Source organism: Pristis pectinata, chromosome 42 (genome assembly GCF_009764475.1).
Source record: "Pristis pectinata isolate sPriPec2 chromosome 42, sPriPec2.1.pri, whole genome shotgun sequence".
Classification (NCBI taxonomy): domain Eukaryota; kingdom Metazoa; phylum Chordata; class Chondrichthyes; order Rhinopristiformes; family Pristidae; genus Pristis; species Pristis pectinata.
Window position 1 is genome coordinate 4,176,601 of NC_067445.1, and position 9,789 is coordinate 4,186,389.

Consider the following 9,789-nt stretch of genomic DNA (forward strand, 5'->3'; position numbering starts at 1 on the left):
GGAGGCCACAGACAGACAGGTCAAAGCAAAAGTGAGACAGGGAACTTACACACAGCAGCTGACTAAACCACTGAATGGCTCAGAATCGGCTTTACCATCACTGGCGTACAGTATGGCGTGACATTCGTTGTTTTGTGGCAGCAGTACAGTGCAGGACATAAAATTACTATAAATTACCAAAAAATAAATCCAGGAAATATACTGTATACAGTAGGGCCCTGGGGAATGTTGTATACCACAGAGAGTGCTTCTGTGCGCGCGCGGGTGTCTTTGGAGAGGGAGCACACGGTCTCCGTGGGCGCCCTGGCCAAGTTCCGCGCTCGGTGGGCTCCTCAAGAGATCGCGTGTGTCGTGGACGACACCAATTGAGTGTTGCGGTGGGGGGGGGGGGGCGTAGTGACGCGCGTGCTTTTGTGGGTGTCAGTTTACAGAAATCTCTGAAGTTCTGTACTTGATCAGATGATCCTTTCTGTATTAAATGTATACATTTGATATTTGTGGTCTTTTGTAGTGTTTTTAACTAATAAATGTTTTATATAAAAAAAAAGAGAATTGAGGCACAGCTTCCCTTCTTCTGGTGTTCATTCCGGCAATTAAAAGTCAAAATTAGTCTTAAAAAAGTATTATAACAGTCTTATTAAGGGCTGGTGTACAAGAAATTAAAAGTTGAGTGGAGCAGAGCCACGATGTGACCTACTCCACCTAACGCCACCAAGAGAGCATCTCCCTCCTCTGTGTGCCGGCCGTCTCCCGTCTCCACTCTCAGCCCAGACGCAGGGTTTCGACCCGAAACGGCGACAGTTCCTCACCCCTCCGTCAACGGTGCTGAGGTCGAGAGGGTTGAGAGCTTCACGTTCCCGGGAGCGAACATCACCAATAGCCTGCCCTGGTCCAACCGTGTAGACGCCACGGCCAAGGAAGCTCACCAGCGCCTCTGCTTCTTCAGGAGGCTGAAGAAATTTGGTTTGTGCCCTTTGACACTCACCAACGTTTATCAATGCACCACAGAAAGCATCCTATCGGGATGCATCACGGCTTGGGACGGCAACTGCTCTGCCCAGGACCGCAAGAAACCGCGGAGAGTTGTGGACACATCACGGAAACCAGCCTCCCCTCCTTGGACTCTGTCTTTACCTCTCGCTGTCTTGGTGAAGCAGCCGGCATAATCAAAGACCCCACCCACCCGGGTCATTCTCTCCTCTCCCATCAGGTAGAAGATACAGGAGCCTGAGGGCACGTACCACCAGGCTCAAGGACAGCTTCTACCCCACGGTGATAAGACTATTGAACGGTTCCCTTATACAATGAGATGGACTCTGACTTCACGATCTACCTTGTTGTGACCTTGCACCTTATTGCACTGCACTTTCTCTGTAGCTGTGACACTTTACTCTGCACTGTTATTGTTTTTACCTGTACTACCTCAATGCCCTCTGTACTAACTCAATGTAACTGCACTGTGTAATGAATTGACCTGTACAATCAGTTTGCAAGACAAGTTTTTCACTGGACCTCGGTACGTGACAATAATAAACCAATACCAATACCCCACCCCCACAGACGCTGCTTGTCCCTTTGAGTTCCCCCAGCAGACTGTGGGTTGTTCCAGATTCCAGTGTGTGATGTCTCCCCTTTATGTCCAACTGTGAGCTAAACCGTTCCCGGGAAGTGGGGTCGCAGGTAGACAGGGCGGTGAAGGAGGCGTCCGGCACGCTGGCCTTCATCGGTCAGGGCACTGAGTCCAGGAGTCGGGACGCCCCGTTACAGCTGTACAGGACGTCGGTGAGGCCGCACTTGGAGTATTGTGTTCAGTGCTGCTGTAGGAAAGATGCCGTTAAGCTGGAAAAGGTGCAGAGGGAGATTTACGAGGATGTTGCCAGCATTCAAGGGACTGAGTTTACAGAGAGAGGCTGGGACTTTATTCATTGGAGCATAGGGGCGACCTTATAGAGGTGGATAAAACCACGAGGGGCGTAGACAAGGTGAATGCGCACAGCCTTTATCCCCCAGGGTTGCGGAATCAAGAACTAGAGGGCACAGGTTTAAGGTGAGAGGGGAAAGAGGTTTAACAGGAACCTGAGGGGCAACTTTTTCACCCAGAGGGTGGTCCGTATGTGGAACGAGCTGCCAGAGGAAGTGGGCGAGGCAGGCACATTAACATTTAAAAGACACTTGGACGGGTCCGTGGATGGCAAAGATTTAGAGGGAGATGGGGCACACGGGACTAGCTTGGACCCTGGTCAGCATGGCTCAGTTGGGCCGAAGGGCCTATTTCTGTAGCTCTGCCACCTCAGCCCAGGCGGGAAGTATCTCATGGGGCTGGTTTCATCCTGATCCTATCACCTGGTTATCTTTACCATATCAACGGCTCACTTACACCCATCCCAATTAAATCCCCTTACCCACTGGGGGCTGATTAACCCACCGACCCCGCACGTCCGTTGGGACGTGGGAGGGAACCGGAGCGCTCTGGGGTGGGGGGGCAACCCCACGAGGTCACGGAGAGAGAGCGTGCAGACCTCCCTCTCCCTCCCTCCCTCCCTCCCTCTCTCCCTGAGATGCTGCTGGTGTGTCCTGGCCCTCCCAGAGCACAGTGGCTCCATGCCACAAATAGGGGCCTTTCTCCGTCCCGGGGGATTATGGGAGCCGACCACCTCCATGGCCCAGTCCTCAACTGAGTGAATCCAACCCCATTCCTGACCAACTCTGGATGACCGCGCAGGAGCGTAAGAAGCTGCAGGGAGTGGCGGACTCAGCCCAGTACGTCACGGGCACATCCCTCCCCACTATCGGGAGTATCTACAGGAGGGGCTGCCTCAAGAAGGCAACGTCCGTCATCGACGATCCCCACCATCCGGGGCCATGCCGTCTTCTCACAGCTCCCGTCGGGCAGGAGGTACAGAAGCCTGAAGTCCCCACACCACCAGGTTCAGGAACAGCGACTTCCCTTCAACCGTTCGGTTCGTGAACCGACCGGCACAACCCTAATCACTGAAGTTTGGCAACACTGACCACTTTGATCAATTTGCACTACAATGGACTTTGTCCTCTTTTGTTCGAATTCTGTTCTTTCTTGTAAAATTTGTGTATAATTTACGTTTCATTTAAGATTTTCTTGGGAATGTTGTGTCCCTGATGCTCTGAGCCTGTGATCCAGCTGCAATTAAGTTGTGCACACATGGACTTGTGCGTCTGACAGTAAAGATATTTTACTAGTCACATGTACATCGAAACACACGGTGAAATGCATCTTTTGCGTAGAGTATTCAGGGGGCAGCCCGCAAGTGTCACCACGCTTCCGGCGCCGACATAGCACGCCCACAACTTCCTAACCCGTACGTCTTTTGGAATGTGGGAGGAAACCCACGCAGACACAGGGAGAACATACAAACTCCTCACAGACAGCGGCCGGAATTGAACCCGGGTCGCTGGCACTGTAATAGCGTCACGTTAACCGCTACGCTACCCTGCCTGCCTCTGACACTCGACTCTGACTTTGACAATGAGACCGCACTCGGAGCGTCGTGCGCAGTTCCGGTCTCCCAGCTACAGGGAGGACGTCACTGAGCCGGAGAGGGTGCGGGAAAGATTCACCGGGACGTTCCCGGGACCGGAAGGCTCGAGTTATAAGGAGAGGCCGGACAGGCTGGGACTGGTTTCCCTGGAGCGGAGGAGGCTGAGGGGTGACCTGATGGAGGTTTATAACATCACGAGGGGCGTAGATAAGGGGGGCGGCCACCGTCTTTTCCCCCCAGGGTCAGGGAGTCTAAAACGAGAGGGCACAGGTTTAAGGTGAGAGGGGAAAGATTTAAAGGGGTTAGTTTTTCACCCAGAGGGGGGTGGGTGTAGAGAACGAGCTGCCAGAGGCAGAAGCTGGTCCAAATATATTTACATTTGGACAGGTACATTGACAGGAAAGATTCAGAGGGACATGGGCTCAATGCAGGCAAGGGCTTAGCTCAGGAAGGCAGCCTGGTGGGTCTTCTGCTGGGCCCGGCCAAGCCGGCCATCCACGATTCCCGGCCGGTCCGCCTGCCGGCCCATCCTCCAGGCTTACGTCCGCGCGCGGGTGTCCTCAGAGAGGGAGCGCACAGTCTCCGCGGGGCACCCTGGTTGAGTTCTGCGCTTGGTGGGCCCCTCAGGGGATCGCGGGTGTCGTCGACGGTGAGAACGTGGTTCTTCTCTGAAGTGTCGCATGGTGCGTTTAGCGGGGGCTGTGTTGCGTGTGCGTTTCGCGGGTGATTAGTTTGCGTTATTTTGCTGTAGTTACGTAGATGCTCGGTTTGTTTTCTTCATGAAATGGAATTCAAGAGCCGAGAGGTATTGTTGCAGCTATTTTGGACCCCGGTCAGACCCCACTTGGAGTACTGTGCTCAGTTCTGGTCGCCTCACTACAGGAAGGATGTGGAAGCCATAGAGAGGGTGCAGAGGAGATTTACAAGGATGCTGCCTGGGATGCGGAGCATGCCTTATGAAAGCAGGTTGAGGGAACTCGGCCTTTTCTCCTTGGAGAGACGGAGGATGAGGGGGGACCTGATTGAGGTGTATAAGATGATAAGAGGCATTGATCGGGTGGATAGTCAGAGGCTTTTCCCCAGGGCTGAAACGGTGCCCACAAGAGGACATAGGTTTAAGGTGCTGGGGAGTGGGTACAGAGGAGATGTCAGGGGTAAGTTGTTTACTCAGAGAGTGGTGAGTGCGGGGAACGGGCTGCCGGCAACGGTGGTGGAGGCAGATACGATAGGGTCTTTTAAGAGACTGTTAGATCGGTACATGGAGCTGAGAAAAATAGAGGGCAATGGGTCAGCCTAGTAATTTCCAGGGTAGGACATGTCCAGCACAGTTTTGTGGGCCGAAGGGCCTGAATTGTGCTGTAGGTTTTAATTGCATTAACGACGCTGTGGTGGGAAGTGGATAGTGAGACTTGACCGGGAAATTATCAGGGTGTCAATCTGTGGCTCGGCAAAGCATGTCTGCCTGAAATCCGAAGGCACACAGACCCCCTTGTTGGTGGCTCGATGGCACCGGGGAATAGATGCATATTTGGTGAAATCCCTTCTCATTAACACAAACGTGACCTGCGCCACAGTTCGATGCGTGTGGGGACAGTACAGCGGGTAGAGCCGCTGCCTCAGGGCTCTGGAGACCGGGGTTCGATCCCCACCTCTGCCGGTGTGTGGGGCATACACCTTCTCCTGTGATAGACATTCATTTCCCAGGCCCCCCAAGAAAAGCGTCTTGCTAATTTCCAGGCCACAAGAAATCCTGCAGAAAATCTGGAGCAATGCCACGGGCGAAAAAGCTCACCAGCGCCTCTACATCCTCAGGAGGCTGAATAGATTTGGTATGTCCCCTTTGACTCTCACCAACTTTTATCAATGCCCCACAGAAAGCATCCTATCTGGATGTATCACAGCTTGGTACGGTAACTGCTCTGCCCAGGACCGCAAGAAACTGCAGAGAGTTGTGGACACAGCCCAGCGCGTCACGGACACCAGCCTCCCCTCCTTGGACTCTCGCTGCCTTGGTGAAGCAGCCGCATAATCAAAGACCCCACCCACCCGGGACATTCTCTCTTCCCTCCTCTTCCATCGGGCAGAAGGTACAGGAGCCTGAGGGCACGTACCACCAGGCTCAAGGACAGCTTCTACCCCAATGTGATAAGACTATTGAATGGGTCCCTTATACAATGAGATGGACTCTGACCTCACGATCTACCTTGTTGTGACCTTGCACCTTATTGCACTGCACTTTCTCTGTAGCTGTGACACTTTACTCTGCACTGTTATTGTTTTTACCTGTACTACCTCAATGCACTCTGTACTAACTCAATGTAACTGCACTGTGTAATGAATTGACCTGTACGATCGGTTTGCAAGACAAGTTTTTCACTGGACCTCAGTACAAGTGACAATAATAAACCAATACCGAAAAGTGCTGGAGGAAGGAACTCAGCAGGTCAGGCAGCATCTGTGAAGGGAAATGAACAGTTGACATTTCAGGGCCCGGACCCTCAGCTTTTTAAGCACGGCAGCACGACCTGTCCAAAGGTCAGGAAGCGGTTCCTCCTTCAGCTGAAATCTCTTTTGCAAACCCAGCAGAAATTGTCCCAGGCTGTTTGCCAAGTTAAACTTTCAGCCTCCCCGACGTAAACAAGAGAACAATGGGCTCCACGTTTACTTAATTAAACCTGCCAGATCCCCCCCCCCCCCCACCCCGGCCTGAAGATCTGGTTGAAAAAAACATCACAGGCCAACGATGTCAACTCAGTGAACAGTATAAATGTCAGAAAGCAGTCGGGGAGGGGGGAATGGCAGACAGAAGGGGTGACAGACAGAAGGCCTAGAATTCATTCCTCAGCCTTTGGTTTTTGCACCGAACGAGCTGTTCGTCTGCAACTTGCTGGTCCGGCTTTTTAAGCTTGTAAGAGCTGTGTTTGTGTTTGGAAATCCTTTGTAAATTCCAAGTCATTGTTAAGATTGGAATTAAATGCGTCTCACTTAAGATAAACTGTGCTAAAATTGCTTCGGTAGCTGGAAGCATCTTCTCCTCGATTGGGAGGGGGTGTTGTGTGAAATCGTTCCTTTTCTGTCTCTGGGCAGGACTCTGGACACGAGCTTTCTCGACCAAAACTAGTTTATCACAAGGTAAACGCGGGACAGAATGGATGGGAACAGACACACGCTCACTCACGCACAGGATACCACGAACACGAGAGGGGGAGCGCAACGGGTGTAAAATACACTCACACAACACTAATACACACAAGCACACAGTAACAATGTACAGCTTCGGGATATAACCCTTCAATGCCCATCCCACACTAGCATTGGCCCTTAACGCTCCCTGAGTCTGAGTGAAACGCTCCCTGACCCCGTGGTGATGCACTCTTGCCAGTGATCTCTGCAGCGTTGTCTCACTACTCCTGGGGTCGTCAAAAGAGGGAGGGCTTAGGGGATTGCAGCCCTTTTTATGGTGCTAGGAGGCTGGGTGCAGCCTCACTGTCGTGACTTAAACAAGCCAATGGTGTGGGAGACAAAGATGAAGGTTCCTGCCACGGCCAATGGTCAGGCAAGTTCAGAGTTGTCGGGCAAGTTCAGAGTGGTCAGGCAGGTTCAGAGGCAGAAGGTCCTCTCACACCTAAGGGGTGGGTGGAGCCACACCTTGATTGACAGCGGTATCACTTCCGATCCGAGGATCAATGCTGTCCTCAGGTCGGGGCAGGGCGGTGAGGGGGGGGGTCAGTGTCGTTACTGTCACGTGACAGCCATGTGGCTTTCTCACAACGGGGGGGCGGGGGGGACCCACTAGTGATTATTGAGGACCCACCGCTCGAAATAGTGATTATTGACAGCTCCGCCAAAATGGTGGTGTGGGAAACTCGTCCTTGAAGTAAACTACCTACCTTTGACCCACCCCCTCGCGCCCCCCCCCCCCGGTGGATCTGCTCTCCCCTCCCCCCCCCACCCCCCGCACCCTGCCCATCACCATCTCTTACCTGCATCTATCACCACCCTGTGCCCACCCCGCCTCCCCTCTTCGATCTCTATTAGTCACACGTACATCGAAGCACACGGTGAGATGCATCTTTTTGCGTCGGGTGTGCTGGGGGGGGGGGGGGGCTGGGGGCAGCCCGCAAGTGTCCGGTGCCAACACAGCACGCCCGCAACTTCCTAACCCGTGCGTCTTTGGAACGTGGGAGGAAACTGGAGCAAACCCACGGGGAGAACGGACAAAGTCCTTACAGACAGCGGCCGGAATCGAACCCGGGTCGCCGGCGCTGTAATAGCGTGACGCTAACCGCTACACTACCGTGCCTGCCCACCTCTCACTGCTCCGCTTTTCCCCTCCTGTATGTCGGGCTTCCCCCTTTTCCTATCTCCAGTCCTGAGGAAGGGTCCCCAACCTGGAACGCTGACCGCCTGCTTTTCTCCGCGGATGCTGCCTGGCCTGCTGAGTTCGTCTGGCATCACCGTGTTTTTCATTGAGATTCCAGTATCTGTTTCTCCTGATACAGTGTGATCTCCCTACAGTGAGGGTACTCGTAGATACGTCTGCCAGATAGATCTTAAAGTCTTGACTGAAGTTTAGGGTTCTCGGACGGTACACTCAACGTCAACCCAGTCCCTGTGGGTTCCTCCCGGGCACACCCATATCCCAAAGAGGGTGATTAGCTGCTCGGGATGGGGGATGGGAAAGCTCTACCACTGCAGGGACGCGAGACGGAACTCCCTCTGAATGCAGCGAGCAAGACAAAGGGAATCCCAGGGCGGGAATGGAGCTGCTCGGGACTGCCAGATGCTGGGACCTGGCTGTGCACGGACGGGAGACACCGCACTAGAAACGGAGCTATCACAGGAAACAGCCATCGCGGACAGAAGCGCCACGTCAGGATTACGGGAGAGGTTCGCCAGGAGGCTGCCTGGGTCAGAGGGCATGAGCTACGAGGAGAGGTCAGACAGACTTGGGTTGTTCTCTCTGGAGCGGCGGGGGCTGAGGGGAGACCTGATAGAGGTTTATGAGATTGTGAGAGGCACAGATAGCCGGTATCTTTTTCCCCAGGGTTGAAATAACACCAGAGGGCAGGCATTAAGGTGAGAGGGGGACAAGTTCAAAGGAGATGTGCGGAGAAAGTTTTTTTTTACACAAAGAGCGGTGGGTGCCTGGAATGTGCCACCAGGGCTGGAGTTGGAGGCAGATACAACAGAGGCATTTAAAAGGCTCTTAGACAGGCATTGGTGTTGGGTTATTATTGTCACTTGTACCGAGGTCCAGTGAAAAACTTGTCTTGCATCCCGATCGTACAGGTCAATTCATCACACAGTGCAGTTGCATTGGGTTAGTACAGAGTGCATGTGGATGTGCAGGGAACGGACCACGTGTAGGCAGAAGGGATTAGGCGTTAGTAGCTTCATTAGTTCAGCACAACATTGTGGGCCGAATGGCCTGTTCCTGTGCTGTACTGTTCTATGTTCTCAATGGAGCGGTAGCAAAACCAGCCTCCTCCGTCAAATTAATAGTGCAAAAAAAAGGTTCATGGCGGAGGGGAAGGAGCTGTTCCTGAATCGTTGAGTGTGGATCTTCAGGCTCTTGTCCCTCCTCCCCGATGGTAGTAATGAGAAGAGGGCGTGTCCCGGGGTGGTGAGGGTCCTCGGTGACGGATGCCGCCTTCTTGAGGCGCTGCCTCTTGAAGGTGTCCTCGATGGCGGGGAGGGTTGTGCCCGTGATGGAGCTGGCTGAGTCTACAACCCTCTGCAGCCTCCTGTTGGAGCCTCCGTACCAGGCGGCGATGCGACCAGTCAGAACGCTCTCCGCCGTCCATCTGGAGAAATCTGCAGGAGTCTCTGGTGACGTCCCGAATCTCCTCAAACTCCTGACGAAGTCGAGCCGCCGGCGTGCCTTCTTCGTGATTGCATCGACGTGTTGGGCCCGGGACAGATCCTCGGGGATGTTGACGCCCAGGAACCTGAAGCTGCTCCCCCTTTCCACCGCCGACCCCTCAGTGAGGACTGGTGTGTGTTCTCCCGATTTCCCCTTTCCTGAAGTCCACAATCAATTCCTTGGTCTCGCTCCTCAAGACTTTATACACCTCTATAAGGTCACCCCTCAGTCTCCTGCTCTCCAAGGAATAAAGTCCCAACCTGCCCGACCTCACCCTGCTCAAGCCCTCCAATCCCGGCAACATCCTCGTAAACTATGGACTTGTCTTGTACAGAGTTATTGCTGCAAAGAGCTGATTTTCGGGGCATTTGTACCCCAGGTATGTATGTCCACGACAGTAATCTTGAA